This window comes from Pristis pectinata, chromosome 4 (genome assembly GCF_009764475.1).
Source record: "Pristis pectinata isolate sPriPec2 chromosome 4, sPriPec2.1.pri, whole genome shotgun sequence".
Taxonomy (NCBI): domain Eukaryota; kingdom Metazoa; phylum Chordata; class Chondrichthyes; order Rhinopristiformes; family Pristidae; genus Pristis; species Pristis pectinata.
In genome coordinates this window covers 48793004-48818664 of record NC_067408.1, presented here as the reverse complement: position 1 = coordinate 48818664, position 25661 = coordinate 48793004, and the positions used below count along the sequence as shown (strand labels likewise).

Here is a 25661-nt window from a genome sequence, read left to right as displayed (position 1 = left end):
GCAATTTTCTTAAGTTATAAATGCACTTTAAATGGACATTGCACACACATTCTCCAGAAGGAAATCTCTTCCCTAAATGCTGTTGAAATTTGTAGTTTAAAGAACTTCCCTCCTACCAATCAAAGATTCAGCAATACAAGTGTAACTCTAGCAGAGAAAGGTCAAGTAATGCTGACTTTTTGAATGCACAGCCTGGAGTGTAAAATCAGAACCAATGAACAAACTGGCAGAATATTAGGCCTAGCAATAACCACTTTAGTACTTTTAGTATTCCAGAAACCTCTACAGGGTTAAGCAAACTGGGAAAAATGCCAGAGGAAAATATTGCTCAGGCATAGGTATGTCGTCATTTTCACAGCAAGCTGGAGACTCCAGCTCCAAAGGAGTTAAAATGAAGTCTCATTGCAGACAGGAAACCACAAACGTAACAAGGAGCTCACACAACATTCAAACTGGCCTCTCCATTGTTAAGTAAACACAACTTTTCCAGACTAAAATGCAGCATAGATTCTTATTCTTCGTCCACCAACCCCCACCATCCCCACTACTTTCCCTCCATTTCCACAGACAGTACTCAAAAGCTGTGATAATGAACAAGTCTCTCATTCACAAACCCTGTTACTTCAAGTGATCAACATAGGAAAAGGAAAGCACTTTTGTTGGGGGGGGGGGGGGGGGGGGGGGTGTCATGGTGAGGAATGGAGATGATGCATGGGTGGGGTTGGTAATATCTGTTCAGCCAACTCTTTTAAGTAGCTGACCTTTTCATTGTTTAAGCTGCAGCTTTTGAAAGCTATATGCCTACATTTAATTGAAAAAGTATTTTTAAAATTCCTTCAACATAAAAAGACCAGTATTTTACTTTTCTGGAGATTAATTTTGATGTGGTAACAAAAAGGGAGAAAAAAAAAAATCACTATTTTCAATTCATCAAGGTTTCAAGGGGATCCAAAACTTTTTCTCGCTTTTGGTTTTAAAAATACAACTTACGAGGAAGCATGATTCTTGTCATCAAATATCTATTCATGCAGATCTTTAATACAGTCAAGATAAAGGTTCATTTTCAAGGGACGGAAGTAACAGATTTTAGTGCTATACCACGCAGGAAGTGCCAAAAAAATTAATAAATGAAAATATCAATCCGAGATCAAGAAATGCTTCAGAGCCTCAAGGAATAGCCCTTAAAATTAATTTACATATATTAAAATCATTTGTGACAGTGTAACAGATAGACTAACATTTTTGATCCACTTGAAACCTTGGGGAATTGAAAATAGTGTATTTTCTCCCTTTTTGTTACCTCAAAATTAACCTTTAGAAAAGTAAAATTCTGATTTCCATGTTAAAGGATTCTTAGAAATTAAACAAGTAAATTACAAATTTATGAAACCCCACCTCTATTTCATTACAGTTGTACAAATCTACAGAAAATCACCTCCAGTATCATGTACAAGTAACTTGTTAACATTTGCTTGAGTGTGTAGGTCAGAGTTCCATACAGATACACTCTGTCAAGTAATCAGGAGGAACAATAGCCAGTTGAACATGACCCCTTTCCCAAGCATATCAAGGCCAGCCTTGAAGCCACCACAACAACTAAGATCCAACAAATTTATGATTGCTCAAAATACCCAACTTCTCATCCCGTGCAGGAAAACCATACTATGGGATAGTTAGTGTTCCTTATATTTGCTGATCTACAAATACTCTGGGACTCTAAAGCCAAGGCTTGAAAGTTGTCATTTTCTCATCTGTTCATAGTCTTGCCTCTCAAACACTAATTTCCTCCAGCTCTACAATCCTCAAAGAGCTCTGCATTTCTGTGCTCTTGTCCATCATCAATTACCTTACTCCACTTGTGGCTGTATATTCAGCTGTCACATGCTGGAATTCCCTCCTCACTTCTCCTTTAAAGCCCTTGGTTTAAGCTTTTAGTCACCTGCTCTAATGATTATGTCAATTCTAGTCCAACTACACTCCTTTAAAGCAACTTGATATGCTTTACCATGTAAAACATGCAATGCAAACACAGGTTTGTTGAAAAAGCATCGAGTCATTGTCTGATCTACGCAAATTAAACATGTAATCAGCCAGATGCACTTTTAGGAGAGTGCAGTCCTAAATCTCGAGCTCCTCCAAAAACTAGAAACAAAGAGTAATAAATGATCTATCAACAGATGTTTTAACCTGGATTGGCAGCAAAAAGCTGTTTAGAAAAGCAAGTGGAGAATTGAATGAAAGACAAGATCCTGAGGGGTCTTGACAGGGTGGATGTGGAGTGAGCATTTCCTCTTGTGGGAGGAATCTAGACCCAGGGATCCGTTTAAAAAAAGGCAAGGGGCGGGGGCAAACATTTAAGATGAAGGTGGCAAAAACAAATCTTCTTGGAGGGTCATGAATCTTTGAAACTCTTCCTCAAAAGGGTACTGGAAGCAGCATCTTTAAATATTTTAAAAGCAGATACTTGATAAGCAAAGGGGCTAAAAGGATACCCTGGGAAAAAATATTGCTCAGGCATCGGTCTACAGAAATGCAAAATTGAGGCCATGATCAGATCAGTTGTAAATTTATTGAACTGGAGGGGCCTCCTGCTCCTAATTTGTATGCTGGTATGCGGAAAGCCTTGAACCGAAATGTCGACTGTCCATTTCCCTCCAGATGCTGCCTGATCCGCTGAGTTCCTCCAATGTTTTGTTTGTTGCTCCAGATTCCAGCATCTGCAGTTGCTTGTCTCCGTCTTCTTCTGTGAAATTTTCTTGTTCAGTAAGTACCCAAAAAGTATACACAAGGCACCCCCAAATCCTACATTTGGAAATTCCAAAAAACAAAGCTCTATCTCATTGAAAGAACCAGAAATCAAAAGATTAAAAATTAGTCTACAGTAATTTTTTCAGATTAGTCTACAGAAATGATTCGCACTCCCTCCAACACCTCCTGTCCCTCCTTCCTGTGCCAAAACAGTTAATTTGTTGAATCATACATCAATGCCTAAACTACAAAGGTTCAATTAAAAAGAGACTTCAAAAATAAATGAAAAAGTTAAAGAGACAGATGTGATCGAAGCACTATAGAGAATAAAGGAGTGAGAAAGACAGGAATTCCCATGTAGGATAATGTGCTTTCCACAGCAATGTATAGGAGACAATGTGATGCGGAGGGCGATTTATTTGGCTGTGACTTGGAGAGAAATAAATGTGGCAAAGATGAACACGATTCAAGTAATTGTGACGTTAGACTGCAAGAGTAGAGCTCAAGGCATTTGTGAACTCCAGTGAAATATTAAATATGAACCTTAAATTCCTTGCCAGGTATTTGCTATCATAAATAAGCAGTCTAAATATAACACTGACTGCCTGTCTCACTCAGCAAGGTCAAACTAACAAGAGTCAGAAGCAAAACTTTTGTACGTGCAGTTTTTTTCCTCCAAAGGATGGAAATATGGTCTCATTAATATTTTGTTTCAGATTCTGTTTGATAGTACCAAGAGGTGAGTGACTGGGCATGCTATACTGAATTTATGAATTAATCTTGCTAATTAAGAATCTTTTAGTCATTTTCCAACAGGCATTCCTTAACTTGATAAGGACAGTATTTTTCCAGGTTAAAAACCACAACTGAAATTGAATTTACAGATTTTTTTTTGTTTGTTTCAAACTTAATTTTATCATTTGTGGGACGTGACCATGTCTTCCAAATGCCTAGGTTCCCTCACCGTCAGAAGGGCCAACATCACCAAAGCTGAATTTTTTATGTATGATACAAAAGAATTATGCTCAATGGCAACGTCTAAAGTACATCACCTTGAGAATTATAAACCAAACTCTCAACATAAAGGATATTATGGGAATCACCATTAGATTTTAATCTATTATTTACCCTCAGTACCAATTTTTCTACAGATATACATGAACCTCTAAAATTCCAGTCTGTTCTTCCCCATAACTGACCCCAAAATACTCAGTGGAATGTGTGCGTGGATGCTCATTTGGGACAGGGTAACACATGGCTGTAATCCCTCAACATCATGTGAGGAATAGCCTTAATACATTAGTTAGAAAAACCCCATCTCCAGTAAAAATGCTAATAAAAGTCTCAAGTTAAAATGGGAATAAAGTGTGGAAAGCTGAAGCTAGCTATTCTTACAACATAAAAGAACCATCATTCAGGAGCCAAAATGTAGGTAGTTCCTTTAAATGCAAGAAATAGTTTTACAGAATAACAAAATTCCTGCAGAAAAAAAGGCCATTGTTAATGAATAGAGGAGGAGTCCGAGTATAGTAATGGGAGTGGCTTCAAAAGGCAAAGGCTCAAAGAATAACAAAGGTGGGAGAAATGAGGGCAAAAATAATGAGTGTCAACTGAATCTCAAACACAGAGTGCAGTCATAAATCTAGACAAGAGGAGGTCAGCAAGCCTTATTAGGTTATTGGCCATTGGGCCATGGATTTGGCCCAGAATATAGTTTGGAATACATCCCACCACAATATACAAGACAGTTCTCTTTACTTGTGGGAAACATTAAAAGTTTTGATTTACTCCACCTACATAAAGGGGGACAGACTAAATAAAAATGATAATCTGGATAGACTAAAACTACAGTGCATTTCTCCAGATCAAAAGGCCTCAATGAGATGTTCACCACAACCTCAATTTATCAAGGCTCTTGTTAAGTTGGTGACCCAGGCATTAACCACACTCCCTATGGCATGCTTTAAAGTTGTCAACCAGCTTTTAATACAAGATTTGAACAATGTTCTATTGTGGGTGATCCAAATGGCAGCAAAAAGAGAGTTTTATTCCATTCAATAAATAGAGTTGCAGAACCTAGAGGCATTGGCAGGGAGGGTGGTGGTGGTGACTGTCAAGGTGAGCAAATTGTAATTGCCATCAGATCCTTTCACACACACATATATTATATATTTATTATACATACATATACACACACACTTTTATTTATTTATATCTATCTAACTATCTCTATATATAAATTTCCAAAATGCATCAGGCTTGTTTAGATGTTCCTTTGCAAACTTCTGACACTGAATTTTATGGTAAAGACACAGGAAAGTTTGGAGAAAATAGGGTGCAGAATTTCATGAAAAGAACACCTCTTGAACTGTTAAGCGCAGGGGTGGATCGATCATGCTTTGGGCATGTGTTGCAGCCAGTGGCACGGGGAACATTTCACTGGTAGAGGGAAGAATGAATTCAATTAAATACCAGCACATTCTGGAAGCAAACATCACACCGTCTGTAAAACAGCTGAAGATGAAAAGAGGATGGCTTCTACAACAGGATAACTATCCTAAGCACACCTCAAAATCCACAATGAACTACCTCAAGAGGCACAAGCTGAAGGTTTTGCCATGGCCCTCATAGTCCCCCGACCTAAAAATCATCAAAAATCTGCAGATAGACCTCAAAAGAGCAGTGCATGCAAGACGGCCCAAGAATCTCACACAACTAGAAGCCTTTTGCAAGGAAGAATGGGTGAAAATCCCCCAAACAAGAATTGAAAGACTCTTAGCTGGCTACAGAATGTGTTTACAAGCTGTGATACTTGCCAAAGGGGGTGTTAGTAAGTACTGACCATGCAGGGTGCCCAAACTTTTGCTTTGGGCCCTTTTCCTTGTTTTGTTATTTTGAAACTGTAAAAGATAGAAATAAAAAAGTAATCTTGCTTAAAATATTAAAGAAGTGTGTCATCTTTAACTTTGTGCCTTTTGGAAATCAGGTCATCTTTTACTCACTTAGCTATTCACAGTAACAGAAATTTTGACCAGGGGTGCCCAAACTTTTGCTTGCGTGCGTACGTACGTATGTACATATGTACGTAAAAAAAACACTTGCTATTCTGATGAAAGGCCATCAACATGCAGTGATAACCATTTGTCTTTACACACTTGTTGCCTGATCTGGAGTATTTCCAGTACGTCTTTTTGTGTATCATTTCTGTTTTTTTTGCATCAACTTACTTGATTCACTAACACCAAGTTTTTTAAAAAAAAGGGTGCTCTTCAGAACTATTGCCATTTGTTGCCAGGTATCCAGGAATCTTCCAACATTCACAAGCATTCCCTGAGAGACTGCACATAAAAAGGAGTCACATAATGATTCCTTCCCATTATTTCTTCCGTCATTAAAGCAAGATTTGTTTGGGTATGATATCTTAATGAACTGTAAAGGGTTTTCCATGCTAACTATACCTCAACCAATATCTACATGTAGCAATTTCAGAGCAAAATCAAATCCACTTTAAGCAAGTACAACTGACTATGCAGAGAACATGAATTAAAGCTGTACCCTACTGGTCTGAAGCCAGCTTCATCCATGCACCTCTTGGTATCTTATAACAGTTTGAGGCACTCATCACCATCTTTTCATGAAAGACAACCCCAACCACTCTACTCTCTTACTGACGTATCTTCCTACTGAACTTCCCGGGACCTAAACAAGATCATGCAATTCAGAGCCAACACTGGGAACTGTTGATAGATCAGCCATTACTGCTCCTCTTGCATCTCCCTCCAGAATATCAATTCATTTGCAACAAGTCTATTTGTGGATTACTACATTGATGGAGTGTCCTTGACAGAAAACTAGACAACATGCAATGGCACATATTCCCTAAATTAATCCTGCCTGTTCAGCTACATGTTTTACCAACTGACCAGCCCAGAACATTGAAGCAGCTTGGTCCTAATAATCAAATCACATCTTGCTTACAACTGCCACTGCTCCCCCACAACTCCTTTAGCAATTTCCTCTCCTCGAGCATTTTGCCATTTCCCATCCCTCTTTGCAGTCCCAACAAGCCATACTCAAGGTCACCATCCAAATCTTTCCACTTTACATGGCCTCATTACTCCCATCATCTCAATCACAGATCAACACATCTAATCACATTTTTATCATACCCCTACCCCCCCACCCCCACTTTGTTACTTCTAAAAATGCTCTCCTCTAAAGACATTTGAGATCTCGACTTTCAAACTATCAAAGGTAGTTGCCCCGGCAGCAAATTCACCATAACATTTCTGCAACAACCAATTTGCTTAATCATACATTCACTTCCATTCTTGGCTGACCATACCATCCTTCATCAACCCTCCCTACTAAATTTGACAACACTTACCTTGGTTCTAACTATCCAGTTGCAGTCAATATGACACCTACAGATGCTTCTTTCCTGCGCGATATTATTCTTTATGTCCTGCAAATATCTACCCTCAGCCCAACTTTTACTGCCAATTTATGCACTGTGCCTTGGCAACACCTTTGAAAAGCAATGTCACTTTCCACATGCATCTCAACATCCAGCTCTCAAACCCTCCACTTTAAATTATCAAGACTTTTGCCACCATAAAGCACTTGATGAGCAGAAACTGATTTCTATGAATACCAGAAGTCTAAAGCCATTTCTTTGGAATCACTGAAACTTGACCATAAACATTAACCTTCACCTTGGCATCTAACTGAAACAGGCCCATAATTTTTGTGTTAGTTGAAACTACCATATGCATGCTGTAAGATCAATCTCCACCTCCTTATAATTTGACCACATGCCTGCCTTTGCTCATTTGCTAATGAAACACTCATCCATGACCGTTAACAGTAAGCCTAAACTAATCTAATCTATTTGTGGCCAACTTCCCACATTGGCCATCTAAACTAGAGATCACCCAAAAGTCTGCTGCCCACATCCTACTCGCACTGTCCTGTTCGCCGATTGCCCATGTGTATCAACTTACGTAGGTTCCTGCTTAAGCTGCATCGCCGGTTTAAAATTCTTACCTTGATTTTTTTTTTAAATCCATCCCTGGCATCATCCCTCCCCAGTGTCTCCTGGCCCTAAAACTCAGAAATCTGCACTCTTACAATTCTAGCTTTTTGACCATCTTAACACATCTGTTTCATGACTGGCAGCTGTGCTCTGGTATACCAATGCCCTAAACTCTGGTATTCCTTCCCAAGAATCTTGCCATCTATTCTACTTGCCTCCTTTAGGATGCTCTTTAAAAGCTACCTCTTCAGGGCACCCTATTCTCTCCTGTGTCTTGAAGGTTTAAGAATGTCTGAAGGGCCTTGGCACATTTTGCTATGTTGGAACTGGTGCTTAAAATATTCTTGCTCACTAAGCAATGAAGGACACCTCAGCTGATGGGAATACAAATCATCTCTGCACAATTCTGAATCAGAGATAGAAAAATCCAGTGTTGGTTCTCAGTCTATACTTGCATAGCAGAAGCAACAGTAGGAACACAAGAACTGGCTTCAGCACCAGCCTAGAGGAAGGATTACTTTGCTAAAATATACCTTGCTCAAAAAGGTGATTGAATAGCAATTTTCAAAAGGAAACTGGATACATACAGGTTACAGGAAAAGAGCAGAGCTAACTGGACAGCTCTTTCAGGAATAAATTAACTGGCCTCCTTCAGTTTCCTATGATCCTATGCTACCACTAGATTAAAGATTTGTGTGGACAGAAACTTGTCAATTCGATTGAGTTATGAGACAAACCATTTAGTGGATCATAACAAGTCCGACATCTGCACCCAATTTCTAGACTTTAAAACTAAAAAAAAATTGAAGCGCTATTAGGATTTTAGAAATAAGTATAGTCTGGAGTCCATTATTAGATTTCTTCACAGAGGCTTGGAATTGTTAAATACTGCACTGTAAAAAAAAATGTTATAGCTTTCCCTTCTCATATCTTGCATTTCAGGATCCTCAGGCGCCAGCTACAATGAACTCACATTAGGTGACCAAAACTTCATGAAGACAACCTTTACTGGAAAATTCTATGAGTAGCACTTTGTCAAACAGGTATTTATTTTCCTTCCTTTGTTGGAAGGCCTTCAATTCAAAGGCATCCATTTTGTAAAGGAACTGAAGATACTTAATATACTGCTACATCAATGAACATACGATTATGTTCTGTAGCTATCCTATCACAAAGCAAAGATTCTATCTAGAGTTTCCTTCAAGTTGGTTAATGCAATAAGACCCTAAAAAAGTCCAGGTTGCATAGATTCCACTGATCTCAGTAATACTTTCTAGGAGAGCAAGTGCATATATATGTGCAGCAAGAGGGGTGTGGTCTGTAAATAGACAAACAGCTTATCACCACTGGCACAAGAATGATGGAGGGGAAGGAAGCAGAAGTGAGCAAGAAAAATAAATAATTTCCCCACACAGTTTCAGTTAAATACCCTTCCCTTAATTTTCTCTTTTCTCCTCTTTTCACACTGGTTTCTGCTAGAATACAAGCTTTGACATCAAGGTTAATCAGTTCTGGATCATATGCCATTATATAGAAGCAAATATTAATCTCCCCATACAAAATGTCAAAAGTCAAACATTGTAACTGCAGTTGTTGGATAAGGATCCACAGAAGTCTTGGTCTACGCACACTAGGCGTTTCTAACTTCTTCCCAATGTAGCAGCTAATTTAGGAAATTCCTGTCAGGTTGTCCAATACTGCACTTTGCAATGCATGTCCGAGGCAACTCTATAGTTCTAGTCTCAAGGCTATTATCTAGATTCACGGATTCCCACATAATTGTTTTGTGGTTGGGAGAATTCAAAATGCATATAAGTTGGACTGCACTCTCTACTGCCTGTAACTACTGTTCAGCAAGGTGTAATAGCTACTTGAGATTCACAGGAGAATTGCTTTAATGGCTACCAACCAAGGCCCAAAACACTGAACCTACTAGAGTTGGGAAATGAATCAGCTCAACTACAACACCTCTAAGAAATCCTTCCTTATTTTACTTTGGCAAATTACAATCAATACATCAACAAATACAGATATTCAGAAGTGATTACAGAGTTAGGTCAACTGGGGTTCTGGGATGATGGTGGTGGTGGTAGGGGTTGTAGTCAAAAACTTTCACAAAATTATCAGACAAGATCACCAGCATGCAAACAAAAAATTATTTTTGTTACGATATATTGTTTAGCATAGGTGATGGTTTTACTTTAACATCCTATCCCTCCTACCAGCATCAAATTGGCATCTAGGTTTCATTTTGGGTGGACAACTATACTCCATAGAGAAGTTACTTCTCAACATCCTTAATAAAATTATAATTAAAAAATAAGCATCTTAATATTTAATCTGACCAAAAGCACCATATTCATTTTCTTCTAAATTGGGATTGTGGGCATCTTCTTAATTAAGACTATAATGCTGCTAGGCCCTCTAGTAATCTACATTCACTGGCAAACAATAAAAAGGTTCGCAGCAAGACACTGAAGACATGAACCACTTCCCATAGCTCAGGAACCATCTCTTGGTGAAAGCTGACATCAATGATAAAATTCACCAGGGCCTTCAATGCACCAGCAGAGTTTTTGGTTGATTGAAACAAAGTGTATTTGAAGTTCAAGACCTCAGACCTGGCATAAAACTCATGGTCTATTGGGCAGCAATGACCCCCACCTTCCCATGTGCTCCAAGACTTGAATTACCTACAGCAGGGATCTCAAAATATTGGTGGTATTTTTCCCCAGGGCCACCTCTGCAAGTTCCTCTAAATTCACTGGAAGGATAAGTGAATCAATGTCAATGTCCTCCCCTAGATCAACATCCCCAGCAGTTACTCTCAGTCGCCATGTTAAACAGGCCACATCGTAGCAACACAAAATGTTGGAGGAACTCAGCAGGTCAGGCAGCATCTGTGCAGGAAGATAGACAACTGACATTTCAGATCCATCTCCTCCATAGATGCTGCCTGACCCACCAAGTTCCTCCAGCATTTTGTGTTGCTTCACATCATGCAAATGCCTACTATCAGACTACCAATGTTTATTCCAACCTCAGTCATGGAAGATTATAAGACAAGGATATTCTCAAAGCTTCGTAAGAGAAATGTTACGTCCCTACTGATGCCTGGGAACATTGGTTCATGACAGCTTGAGTGGAGAAGCAGCATATGGAATGGTATTGAGAATTAAGGCCATGCAATGGAGCACGCAGAGGTCCTACATAAGTGGCGGAAGCAATGCACTCTCACAAACCACCTGCCCACCACAACAGCAACCATCTGCTCCATCTGGGGAAGGAGTCTGTGGTTTCCACATTGGCCTCACAACCCCTCTCAAAACTAGTAGGGACGCAAGTCATCCTCACTCCTGCGGGACAGCCTATGAAAAAGACAATGCTGTTGCAAAGTTCAGAATAGGTTGAGTCATTAGTCCAGTTAGCTTACCTTCCTATACATAATTATGCTTTCCTATCAGAGCACTTAATGACTCCAGACCCCATGAAGTCTCATGGCAACAGGTCAAATATGGGCAAGGAAACCTCTTGAATACTACCTTCTATCCTCCTCGATTGATGTTGAGCAATACTTGGAAGCAACAATGAAAGCAAAAAAGTTACAGAATATATGCAGGTTGCAGGACTTCAATGTCCATCACCAATAATGATTTGGTAGCACACCATTGACCAAGCTGGTTGAGTCCTGAAGGACAGAGCTGCTTGACATCATCCTCAACAATCTTGCTGATAGAAGTGACCACCAGGTAGTCCTTGTGGACATAAAGTATGCTTCTTCACATTGAAGACACCCTCGAAGTTGCTATGTGGCACTACAATCATGCTAATAGACTCAGAATATGGTTTGTTGCATCATGTCCCAGCATCTCTTTGACTCTGCCATCACTATCAATCCTAGTTCAGCAGGTACGCTTAAAAAAGTGTCAACCAGCTGAAACTGCTCCACAAGACTACATGCATGCCAAACAACAAGATCCAAGCAATATCACAACCAATGGATCAGATCAGACCTCTGCAATCTCACCACACTGATGTAGTGAACAATTAAACCTAATCAGAGGATGTGATTCCAAGAACACCTTCAGCCTGAATGATGGTGAGCCCAGCACGCAAGTGCCAAACACAAGGCCAAAGTCCAAACACATTCAAAGGCCACATTCAACCAAAGGCGTCAAGTCAATGATCCACCTCACCTTGGGAGGAAGCATCTCAGAACCTGGTCTTCAGCCAACTGAATTCACCCTACACAACAGCAATAAAGGGCTGGAAGCACTAGATATAGGAAATGCTATCACAGACGTAGTACAAAAGATCCAAACTCCAAAAAAGAAATAGCTGCCATTTTGTCCAGCTGTCCTGGCAGTTTCAAAAGGTAATATCTACCCAATAATGCAGAAAAGTGCCCCGATACATGCTGTCCATTACAAGCAGCACAAATACACTGCAGTAATTACCACCCAGTTCGTTGATTGAGAGCAAAATGAAAACATTTAACAAAACCTATTAAGCAGCACTTACGCAATGTCTAGATTGGGTTTTGCCAAGACCACTCAGTTCCAGAGGACCTCATTGCCTTGATCCAACCATGCACCCAAGCAGCTGAATTCCAGAGGCAAGGCAATAATCACAACCCTTTTGAATAAGACTACTTCAACAACACCTCCCCAACCTGTGACTTCTACCACCAGACTAACAAGGGCTTCAGGCACATGGCAACACCACTCTCTCTCAAGCTCACGACATTCTGAATTGTATAGCCATGCCCAAACTTTCCACTTGGCCCAAATTCTGGAACCCCCTACTAAACTATACTGTGGGGGATACCTTCACCAGAAGGACTGCAGTAATTCAACAAAGCAATCTACCACCACCACTTCTTACTACAACATAAGTGGCTGCTATTTGGCCCATCGAGTTTATGCCAACTCCCAGAAGAGCAATCCCATTTTCCTACTCCTTGCACCTCTGCAACTTACTCCCCATACACCCAACTCCCCTTTGATTCTTAAATCTAAATCAAGGGGTGATTTACAGCAGCCAATTAACCCAACAACATATCTTTGAGCTGTGGAAAGAAACTGGAACAGCTAGTAAAAAACCCACATAGATATAGGAGAATATGCAAATTCCACACAGCAAGTACCCAAGGCTAGAATAGAATTCAGGCACCTGGAACTGTGATACAGCAGCACTACCTGCTGTGCCACCACAAGAGCAATTAACAATGGGCAATGAAAGCCTTTGACACAAATCCTCAAAAAGGAATAAATAAACTACTTGTAAGCAAGCAAAATTCTGATAGGAAGTGGTTCTTTATCTTGGGTTCCAAGTGAAAAGATGTTGGATCATCTTGGATCTCAAACTCTCAACCCATCAAGATGTAGTCCTAGTACAGGGAATCTGCCTCAATACCACACTGTAACCTCAAAAATTTCTTGCTGTACCAGTGACATGGTTCTTGCATGCTGAGCAAGAAAACTTTTGGGATGTCCCAGAGAGTGTAAATACACCCAATTACTGATCACCTCTCAAAGATTAGGAACATTGAGAGGTCTGACATATTGTTGCATCCCAGCCACTGGAAGACTAACCAAGTGTGCATCATATTCAGTCTGGCGAGAATCACAACACATGTGGGCCACTAGGGCTTTAGTCTTCCTGCCAGAGATGCACAAAGTCTTGGATAGTTTTTGAAGAGGTGCAAGTGGATTTTGGGAGAAGTTGGGAGATGGCAAGGATTGGTCAGAAGGAAATATCCCAAGAATTTTTTTGGTTACTTCTCCCAGCTAATTGTTTAATTGCATAGCCATTGAACTCCAAAGGTTTAAAAAAAACTACATGACTGGAAACAAGTAACACCGTGCTGCAAATATCCAATTAGCCAAGCACACAGACAATTTGAGATAAATACCTCATACTTCAGATAACAACTTGATTTCTGGATCAAACTGCCTGGCAGTGTAGTAAACTCAAACCTAGCTGCAGCATATCAGTTCGTGCAAGTAAAGAACATAATAAAACACCCTATTTTGACTTTGCTAGCCCTTTCTTCATAGACTGCTATTATGTGCTGGTTTAATTTTAATCATTCATTGAAGACGACTCACTGACTACCAAATGATTACTTGCATCTTTCTCCCAGCTCTACCACAAAATTCCACTAGTTAGATATGCAGTTCCAATTTCCCTATTTTGCTTCAAAGTTACATTACTACTGCATTTTTCTACTCCACATTAAGAACACAAACCAACAAGTGTGGATCCATTTTCCTCATACCAGTTGTTCCACTTAGCCAACTATCTAGTGATGGTAACTCTGCATCATACCATCCAATTTAATGACTGCTCCCAGACAGCAAACTCATATCCTGCTGGTCTCACTCTTTATCCATTTTGTTACAGTCACCAGGCTCTTACAACAGAGCACTGCTGTTGTAAGATCAACTGAGAAAGAATTGTGGATGGGTGGTTGGTGGGGTTGGGGAGTAAAATTACAAAAGATGTTGTGCAAGTTAAACAAAAAGTGCTTTGATGCACAGATTTCTTCTCTACTATTGAGTAGAAGGCTCTACCATATTCAAAGAGATTGATGCCTAAACAAGTTCAAAACAAAAGAAATAATTGGGACATTTTTAGTGAATTACTTGAGAAAACATGATGCTTGCTGGATAATATTTAATCAATAACAAACCAAATCATAAGCTACATGTAAATGGAATATTAATATTGTACTTTGTCATTATGCTCTTTTCTAAAAAGTGATATACAATTTTAATCATATTGCAGTGGAATGATTAATAAGATGTCCCCATGCAGTCATCAACATTTCCTCATTAACAGTACAGCAGAGACCTTTTATCAGAACTCATGCTCATCCTCCAAACATACAGCTGGGCAGAAAATCCAGAGTGACGAGAATCAATTCCAACCCCAAGGCTAGACCATTGGACACTCTTAACACTCACATGCCTCAAAATAAAGAAAAGTACAAATTTCACAATGATAATGAAATTGGGAGAAGGGCAATTTCCCAGACTCTTCCTCCCTCAACCTCCCCAAAACACTCATAGCATCTCATTCTCAAAACTTTGGTGCTGAAGGGAATTTGGTGTGGACTTTTTAAAGTTTGTTAAGGCAGAGATTTTCCAATTAAGAACATTTTCCTTTGGGCACAGAAACTCAGAAGTACCAACGAGCATTCTTACTTTAGGTTGAACATATCAGTGATAAAAGCTTGCACCAATTGCCTCTCAAATCTCTGGATGACATCTGCCTACAGGCTCCTGCTGCAAACTGACAACATGGTAGCTTCAGAAGCCAATGGGATTTTCTTTTAAGATATTCCTTCCCTAGACAATAGCTCCCAACTCAAGTAGCACAAAAATGCAGCGAGAGGCTTTCCCAGGACATTTGCTTTGCCAATAATATTAGACAAGATACTCCAGGATTTGGGCCCAATGAAAAAGAAACAGCACAGATGTCAAGTCATGATGGTGTATCCTGAGAACTTGGTGCTGCCAAAGAGGCCATAACAGCTTGTTAGAAGATATCATATAGACATAAAAGGATTAACAGGGTGGATACAGAGAGGCTGCTTCACCCAGCTGAAGATTCTAAAATAGTAGGCAGAGTCTCAGGATAATGAATTGACAACTTAAAATGGCAGAGGAGAGGAGGAATTTCTTTAGTCATTGGGTTGTAAATCTTTGTTTATTCTACCTCAGAGCCATGAAAATTCAAGAGTATATTCAGGGCTGAGATCCATAAAATTTTGGAAACCAAGGATATAAGGATTGAGTGGGAGAAGATGCCGAGACACAAAGTCAGCCATGACCTCACTGAATGGCAGAGGAAGCTGATGCCTTAAGGCCTATTCCGATATGACTCAAGTTATTACACTGATGGCAGAAGAAACTTCTATGATACTGAATGGGATGCCGACAAAGTGAACTACTCTGTTCAAATGGAGCTGGAGAACACCACATCACAAGATTTTAAGCTATCAGACAATCTTATTACATATTCTGAATTCTAACAGCTTAACTGTACATTGCAAAAGCAGCATAGGCGGCAGGTATTACATGTGGGAGTTGTAGTCAATTTTTTCTATAAACTCACTTACTATTTGCACAAATCCTTCAAGTATCAGGAAGGGAAGGGTGTGTACTTGCAGAACTGGTGATTTTGAATGTCACCTCAATCACTGCAGTCTCTATTCAATTACAAGTATGTTTCCTAAACTTATTGGCTGGTCTTAGGGAATTATTGAGCATGACACCTCTACAGAATATTGCAGTAAATAAACCTCATTTACTGTACTACAATAAATTTGTTCAATGACACTTAAATTTTGAGTTTTTACATTGGATCACAAAATCACTCTCCATTCAGCCAAATACAGAACACCAAAATGGAGTGAAGTCTCTCAACCTTCGACAAATCAGGCATCCAATGCAAAGAGAACATGATGTAACTACCCAAATGAAAATCCTGCAGAAAGCTTTAATTCACAAACGCTTTTTGCCTAGCTCCTGCAGACAACATTAGAAGAGTCAAATGCGCTATTTCATCTATTTTGCATCATCTTGGAGTCATTAAGAAATACCAAGGTAGATTTGGTAGATTGAACAAAACTGGTGTTCAGAAATAACCAGCTATCTATTGAATATTGATTTACAACTTCACCCTATCACTACAATTTTTGGATTACCAAGGATAGAGCCTGGCCATTTATCTGCTTCCGCTTACCGTATGATTGCCTTTGTTACATTAATGGCCAAAAGATCCATTTTGCTTAAATGGAAAGATCCAATACCCCCTACTACTTTTCAATGGTTCTCTCAAACTATATCATGTTTAAACTTGGAAAAAATTAGGAGTGGTACTGTTGATCCTTTGCTTAAATTTGAAGATATTTGGAGTCCATTTATTCAATACTTTCATATGATATAGATCCCTTTTCAATAACTTTCCAATTTAGAGGAACAGATTTGACGACATAATATTGCTCTGTTTTTATTGAGAAATTTCAGTCCAGTCTTTTTTTTTCCTTATCTTTTTTTGTATTAATTTGGAAACTCAAAAAGATTGAAGAAGAAAAGAAATAACCAACTCTCTCTTTTAAAGAATTCCCAAGTGCATGTATGCAAGGCAACAAATGCACTTGTGTGCTTCAGGCAATGAGATATCCATGTCTACAAAAAAAATAAACTACAGAGACATACAACTGAGTGAAGAAAACCAAAACAATTAGAATTCAGTATTGTCAATGTGCCTGACAAGATACACATGGGCCCTCTTAAGTGTTCCTCTGCAGTCCCAGTCTCAATTCTATTGCTTTAGGACCTACTTTGAGGCTACAGTGCAAAATCCAGATAGCACTCCAATGCAGCATTGAGGGATGGTGCATTGTTGGAAATGCTACTTTTCAAATGAAAAATTAAAATCAAAGCCCTATTTGGCTATATGTAGATCATTCTATTGTAGTTTTTGAAGTTCTGAGCTCTAATCAATATTTATATTTCAATAACAAAACAGAATTAACATTTTAAATTGATAACTTTCAGCAGCTCCAATACAAGGTCTCCAACCTGTAAATGACTTGTTTCCCCTCCAAAGACACTACCTGATCTACTGAATATTTTCAGCATTTTCCCATTTCAGACTTCCAACAGCTGCAGAATTTTGTTTTTACACTTACAATTAGAGTGCCTTAGGAAACATCAGATCCTAAAATATAATGCATATTCTTGGGATATAACAATGTCCCATATATAATAATACTTACTTTTGCTAGCACATTATAACACATTAAAAGACAATTACTGGATTAAGGTTATATATTAGAATACAATGTTAATGTTATAACAATTTTCACAATAAAACATACTGAGCATTAAGTGGATAAAGTATTTCTTTAACTTAAGAAGCCTTGACAAAGGTTTTGATCTTAACATTTCTTGCCCATTCCATTTAATGCAACACTGCTTAGTGTTGGCAAATAAAACCAGTCAACCTCCTGCCCTCTAACAACCATCAGAAGCTGAACTAACTTTACTACGGGAGATCCAACAGAATCAGAACTTCCTGGTAAAAGATTGGCACAGAAAGTAGAGGCCAGCAAATCAGAAAGCTAGCTATATAGTTGACCACTGAATAGGGTTAAATCGCACAGAAGCATCCTTTCACTGTGTCAGTCTTCATGTGTTAGATCCCTGCTCTGTGTTTACCAGTTGCATTGCTATTCATTCAGTTGACTGACAGGCAATGCCATTCATTTCCCCCTCCTTTCTGTGCACAGAGGTGGCATCTGTGCACTCGGAAGGACATAAATTACTCCAACAGCACTAACAGGCTGAGCTTACTTCAACTAACTGCTCTTGGAAAAGATTGTTTTTTTAAAAAACATCCTTGTCCAAATATTTGGCACATTTCCATCTTCTACATGTTGTGAAGTAGGGAAAGAAAGGGAATAGCTGAGTTCTATAAAATGATCAAGCAGTTTTTATTGACTGGCTTCTAGGCCTTTAACTGCAGGTTGTTTTTCCTTACAAACAAAAAAACTGCTCCCAAATCACCCGTTTTTGTCTCAGCAACAACATGGTGCTGGATGCATTAGATTCTGCAACAATAAAGCAGCAACCTCCCTGCCGATAAATCCGAGGAGTACACAGAAACCACTGTTCAAGCCTACCTTCAAAAGGAGCGATAGGAACAGTAGCAAACCAGCTGCTGCAACCCCACCCTGACCTTACCAACAAGGGAAAAAAAACAGTCCCCTCCCCCTTTCAATCCAACCCCTTGCAACATTAGGGCTTTAAAACAAAGCTCATTTGTGCAGGCCTGAATCTAGAGACAAAAAGAAAAAAAAAAGCACAAAAACTAACCTTGCATTCCTGCCTGTACTGCTTTCTCCCAGAGTCTAAGCTACTCCAGTGAAGCAATGGAGAATGTGCAGTGTGTGGCTCTACTCACTTTCTACACACACAACACACTGCCTCAAGACAAACCAATCAGACGCAGACATTATTCAGTGCCAGCCAACCATGACAAAGCTCATTAGCTATACATCTTGCTCTTTTGGTTAAAGAGCCCAAACCACTAACAGTGGATTTTATTCAGAGAGTTTTTTTTCTTAAAGCCATTAATTCCCATTGGGAAAAACCCAGAACAAAGCATCAGTCAGCCTCCCTTGGGAGAAGCTCTGGATAAGATGTCGGGAGCAGCAGAGTAGCTTTGAGATAATTCAGCTGGCCCCTCTGCCTGCCGTCTTACAAGAATGCCTTACAGCCCACAGCACCAACAGGAATAATTACTATAATATGCTTGTAATTACTCAACAAGGAATTTATAGGTCACTTCAAGAATAGCCATCAAGTTCCTGAATATTTTAAAGAACCAGAGTACCACAATCTTGTACGTTTCAAATCATATCTAGACATACCTAAATTCACTGTATATTAAAGCAGTGACCTCAAAACTGCATCCTTTTAACATTTATACTTTTTTGCCTCATCCAGGAGAGTGGAACCAGACATAATAGCACAATTCACAGGCACCACCTGCAGTAACACTGTCCAATTCCAAGTTAGGTACAGAGCAATTCATTATAAACCTCCCTCTTTGTAACATAAGCAGGTTAAATACCGTGCATAAGCATGGTTGTGGGTTAACCAGGGCAGGGAAATACTTGACATTTTGAAAATTGATGCTAAATAGAAAAGGAAGGAGGGGTAACTCTAATACATGGCTCAGAAGATCATTTTGGATGGAGATGAAAAATAACAAGTGGCAAGAAACATCGAGTAGTTTACAGGCCCACTACACGGTTGGATATATCACTAATAAGGAAATCACAGGGGCTTGTACCCGAGGTACTGCTGTAGTCATGGAAGAAATGCAAACTCCACATAGACTAGGAAAATCAAATTGACAAAAGGTAGTCAGACAGACAAATTCTTTGAATACATTCAAGGTAGGGTTTCCTGAACATGTATTATGGACCCAGAGAGTAATTCATTCTAGATCTGATTACATACAAGTCAGGAATAGATTTGTGATCACACAGTAAAAGATTCTCTGGGCAATAGTGATAACACAACAGATTTCACATTCACTTTGAGTGTAACAAGCAAGTCTTAAAACTCAAGAAAATTATGCAGGTATGAGCTACAAATTAAGAAATTACAGTTATACCAGTAGATAAGCAGTGGCAGACACTTAAATATTTCATAATTCCCAACAAATATATATTCCATTAATAAATAGACTCCCTGGGAAAAGTGATCCATTTGTGGCTAAAGTGATCAATGACAGTACTGGACTGAAAAACAAAGATACAGAAAATAGGAGGCTTGACAATTAGGAGAATTTTGGAAACCTGCAAAGGAAATCCAACAAAGAGGGAGAATAATACTGCAAACCAGAAATAAATGTACAACTTCTTAGAATCATCTGGTTCATTAAGCGCATAAAAAAATTGTTAAGTACACAGTTGTTGAGGCTTAGGCAGTGGAACTAAATGTTAAAGAAACTCTTCCTCCCCACCCCCACCACAATGTCTTTATTGTAAAGACATTAAAGGCATCCCAAAAATACCAGAAAACCAACAGGAAAAAAGTGATACACCTAAAATAATTAATACTGCTAGAGAAATAGTACTAGTCAAACTGAAGGAAAAAAGCTGATAATCCCTCAGACCCATTTGTCAGCATTCCAAGGTTCTAAATGAAATGGCTGCAGTAGCAGTGGAACATTGGCTGCCATACTCCAAAATTTCCTAATTTCTGAAAGGTTTCAACAGATCATGAGTAAAAGCTATATTCAAGTTTAAAATTTAAAACCTAACCAGACCATAGCCAAAGTCTGATCTAGATTGTGTATCAGAAAAAAATTTAAGCCCCCTATCTGATCCAAATGTGACCATTACTGGATCCATCAGGCTTAGGTCAGGTAGCCAGGGAGCAACAGCCATTTGAACTGACGTGACTTGTCAGAAAAGTCCTAGAACCCATTATTAAGCAAATGATAATAGAATTTAGAAAAGCAAAATACAATAATGTCAACACAGCTTTCATGAAAACAAAAATTTGAGGATGTAACTAGCAGAATGGATAAGGAAACCAAAGACAGACAAAATAAGCTGCAAGGGCCAAGACGAAGTAGAATGAGAGATTAAGAGTTCATCTTCATCGCACAAGAGGTTCGTTCAAGAATCTTATAACAGCGGAATAGAAGCTGCCCAAGCCTAGTGGTATATCTTTTGACTTGATGTTATATTCAAAGGTCCATTTGTCTAGTGATGGAAGCAAAACCATAATGCAATCTTTGATTCTTTTGGTAAGCACCTTAAAATCTATATCACCTTGTTATTGATCCTTCAGTCTTGGGAAAAAAACTCTACCAAAAAACCCTTCGTGATTTTAGACTCTTCTTTCAAACTTCACTCATCTAAAGAGCAACCCCCAATTTCTCCTTCAGCCTAAGCATCTTTCAAATAAGACAAGTTAGGAAGTGCCAAGTCTGCTTGAATGTATTCCTGGAGGTTCCAGACCTGCCATGCAAGTACCATTACTAGAAAATTTAATTATGCAATACAATGGGAATATACAAAATACCTCCTTGCATACAATGAGCATCTTTCAATTTAAATGACCATCAATGGAAAGATACCACACATAGACTACATAAAACCCTGCAAATCAACTTAAAGAATGATCAAATAAACTCTCTCAGCCTAATTTTCCTAGCATCAAGGTCTTACACTCATGGATAAACCTTGATGTTTGTGTGCTTGATACCAGACTCCAAAAACATTCTATTCAGAGCTCTGGCACGGAAAGAGATCATACAGCCAGAAAAAAAATTCAAGGTTTTTTCCAAAGCCTCCTTGACAAAAAAATGCAAAACCCATTTTACTACTAGGGATCTGTAGCCCACAACTACTCAAAGTGGAAAAGGAGAATTCAAGACAGTACTGAGAACGTCGAGTTAATGCATTGGGACCATGCAAGAGTTCAACATATACGTACAGCAGAAGGAATGTACTACCCCACAAACCACCCACCTGCCCATCTCATCAGATACCTCCTGCCTAATCTGTAGTAGAGTCTGTAAGTCCCATGATGGCCAAATTAATCACCTCAGAACTTACAGAAATGGGGTGGATGCAATTCATCTTTGATTGCAGGAGACTGCCCGAGAATAAGAGCTGCATATATATTTAAAATTAAGATGTTTCTGGGCTTTTAATTAACTGAAGTGATATGTTATAGATGTAGAATAGATTTCTAGACACCAAGTACATACCATTCACTACACACAGTTTAATCAACTAACTTGAGCAGTGGCTGAAGAATGCTTTACTGGGAGGAGCCTTTTACCAGAGCATTCTTGTGGAAAGGGAAACAAAGATATTACATTTGCAACAGCTGATTAGAGCCCATGTTCCCCCCATTCCATTTTACTATTCCGGTTCTCCAGCCTGATCTCTTTTGAATACAGACTGCCTCACACTTTACCAAAAATAACTTTTTCCATCTCCAATTCTAAAGTCATTTCATTTTGGAAAGATACAATGAAGGAACTTTCAATCTGGATTGAATGCAAATCGACAGTACGGACTATGTTTGCAAGGACAGCGTGCTACTCACTGCATTACCCAGCTTCATTATACAGTTTTTGCTCGCATTTGCTAATTCCCAGAGCTATGCTACTGGAGCAGTACCTGGATTTCAAAACAATGAAACAGAGTTATTTCCTGTGGCAATGCACTACTACACTAAATTCTTGCTTATCCAGTTTTTATGCATCTGGTGTTTTCATGCAAGTGGCAAAAGTATGTAATAATATTAAGCAGATGCTTAATTGAGCAATTTTACTTCAAGTGTTATGCAAAGCAAGTATGAAAAGATATTTTAGTTATGTTTACACACAAGGACAGTGCAGTTGTAGGTTGATTAGTAACATCCTCTTCAAAGATTTGGCATTTCATGAGGTGAGTAAAGGTCATTCCTTTGATTTATTTTTGCTGAATTTTACAATACTGTTTAGACTTGAAATGCAGAATTTCAGTGTGAACCATTGATCTTTAAAAGGGCAAGGGGATGACATATAGTTTGTCAAATTAAAGGTTTCTGCATGGAGTACCTGGTGCATGATGTATGGTGATTTTTTTTTCCAGGCAAGTCTCATGTAACCCACATACTCATGCAACTCACAGCCCCCATTTCCCATATATGCTGGATGGCTGAGGGTGTACCGTACAAATAGCTTGGATGGACTAAACACAAATCTCTTCCAAGAGTCAACCAGTTATTCAAGAGAAAACAAAAAGGGTTTTTAAAATGGACAATCTTGATGCAAGTAGAAGTTAGTTAATAAGCGAGTCTCTGTTTTTACCCAATTTAGTGATTCAACAAGAAAAATACACAAGGTACATAACCTCATCAAACCATGCATAGAAGTAACTGGAAGCTAACCCTGAAGTGACATGTGATAAAAAGGTAACATCTTTCAACTTCAGATTACCAACGAACAAATTCGTTTGTAATGCAATTCATTAATTCTATAGTTTGATCATAATGTGTTGCACCCCACCAGACAACAGTGATAATTACCGGCAACATGGCAACTTCTTTAATGGTACAGTTATTCCAGTGCCAGGGATTGTAAACCAAGTTAGCACTAAACTAGGATCTGGTAAGGATGCCTCAACTGGTTGCAGCAGAGTTGGAAAAAGAAATCAGCTGTTCAATATTTGGCAATCCTTTCTCAAAGTGTGCGTGTGGACATTTTGACAAAGGACAAAAAGCATCAGATCATTAATAATATCCTAGGTGCATGTGTGTACATAATGAGCCACCCATCAATCTGGACGATCAAATATTAACTCACATTCATTTTCAATTTCAATAATGATTACTTGGTTAAGATTTTAGAAGACAGCTATCAACCGGGATCAATATATCTGCAGTCAAAGTTTGCAAGAAAAAAAATGCCACTGACACAGCTCAAATAAGACATATTAAGCCACAATGTTTGCTGTGGGAAACTAGTTGTGATATACAGTACATTTCATACAATAGAGGCACAGCTTACCAATGTTGCTCAAGAAGAAAAAAAATTAACATTCCTGAGCAATATTACTGAGTACTTTGGGAAAGCTCTGCCTTCTTTCTTACACCTTTGAGTTAATCTACAGAAAAACTGATAAAATAAATGTAGAAGCTAAGGAAAACTATACAGTAGGAAATAGTAACTTTGTGTACAAGATACCGATGCCCAACATTAAAAGAGAAAGTGGAAGAGTGAACAATTATACCCACTGGTTGGTGAAACAGTAACAAGGGGGTATAAATTTGGGATCAGTACTGAAAACATAAATGGTTAATTTTATCTTGCTCTATATTAAGGTTTAAATGATTATTAGTAAGAGAATTGGTAAGAGGCATTTAGGTAAATCTTTTAAGGAAAGAAGAATGCACAGAAAAAAGGAGTGAACCACATTCTGTTTGAAATTTATAATTCTACAAAATGGAAGGGATTAACTCCATGAACAAAATACTGTTTTTATTTCAAACTTCAGAAATTTGTAGTTTAATATATCTCTTAGATAAATTTTTGATGTGTAATCACTCTCTATGATCCATTTTTTGCCATTAAAAACAGATTTTAACTATTGGCTGCATTAGTAAAGAATCTGAGACCACATGCAGATCCAGTTAAGAGAGCTCTCAAAAAGCATTGCTCCAAATGCCAAACAAAAGGTAGCCCCATCTGGTATTCATCAAGTTGGGTCAACAATGCAAGTGTTATCACTTCAAAAAGCATGGCACTCTCTCAAAAATGTTAAGTTACTTTTGCTTCTGGTGGAAACAAATTCCAAATACATTATTGAGGAGAACTTAAATGAGAGTAGGATCAAAATATTTTTTTACTTAATCATAGTACATTTATGAGCCCTTCCCCACTTACTGGAGGACAAAGGTAAGTTTTTCCTCTCACAAAACAAACAAACCAAAACTTGTGTACCGTGCCCTTCCTTTTACTCAGATGTTACATTAATGCTGATTGCTGTTACAATGACCTCCACAACCCTTTCCGGCCTTCTCACTGAATGCTGAAAGACCTATCCTCCAGATCAGGAAAGGATGTTGTTTCTGCACACAGCATTTGTGCTGAATGCTCTACAATAATATTCCTTCACTATATAAAGAGCATGGACAGCTAATGAAGAGTCACCAGCACCACATGCATTGGCATGTTAAATACTCCTAAACTATTTTGCAGTCTTTGGAAAGGATGTGTGGTGCCATTATTCAACAATTTTCAATGCTTAGAAAATTTAGGATGTGGCAATGAAGTTTCCAAAAACTTGTTCATACACAAGGGAAAAATATGCAAAAAATTAACAAAATTGATGTCCCAACTCAATGAGCATAGAATATCTGGGACACACAAGTTGCCTCTACTTGATTTTAGGGTTGATGGGAAGTCCTCCAAAACAACAAATAATGATAAATTAGCTTCCAATGCCAAGTCCAGTTCTATTTTAAGATATATCTATTGGGTTATAAAATTTCAGAAATTCAGGATAAATCCCAGAAAGCAGTATTTTGAGCAACTTTTTTTAAAAAATCCAATTCCCAGGTGCATGTCACTAATATTGCACACAGCAAGTTTCAGAACTTGTACATGGTTGGCAAAGAAGAGGTAAACATCGTAAGATGTCCAAGCTGACAGCCCTCAAGAGCAGTTCAAAAAACAAAATTCAGAGTGGATGCAATATAAAATGGTAAATATCCACATGCAACATGATCTAATATATTTCACTTCAAAACACAATAAATCTGAGGCATAAGTTCAGAAGATGTCC

General features: G+C 38.6%; 1 protein-coding gene across 3 annotated transcripts in view; it reads right to left on the bottom strand.

The window, feature by feature from the left end:
- LOC127569461 (C-terminal-binding protein 1-like) overlaps window positions 1-25661 on the bottom strand; it is a 64459-nt gene that overhangs the window by 29156 nt on the left and 9642 nt on the right. The gene's annotated exons all lie outside the window — the stretch shown is intronic.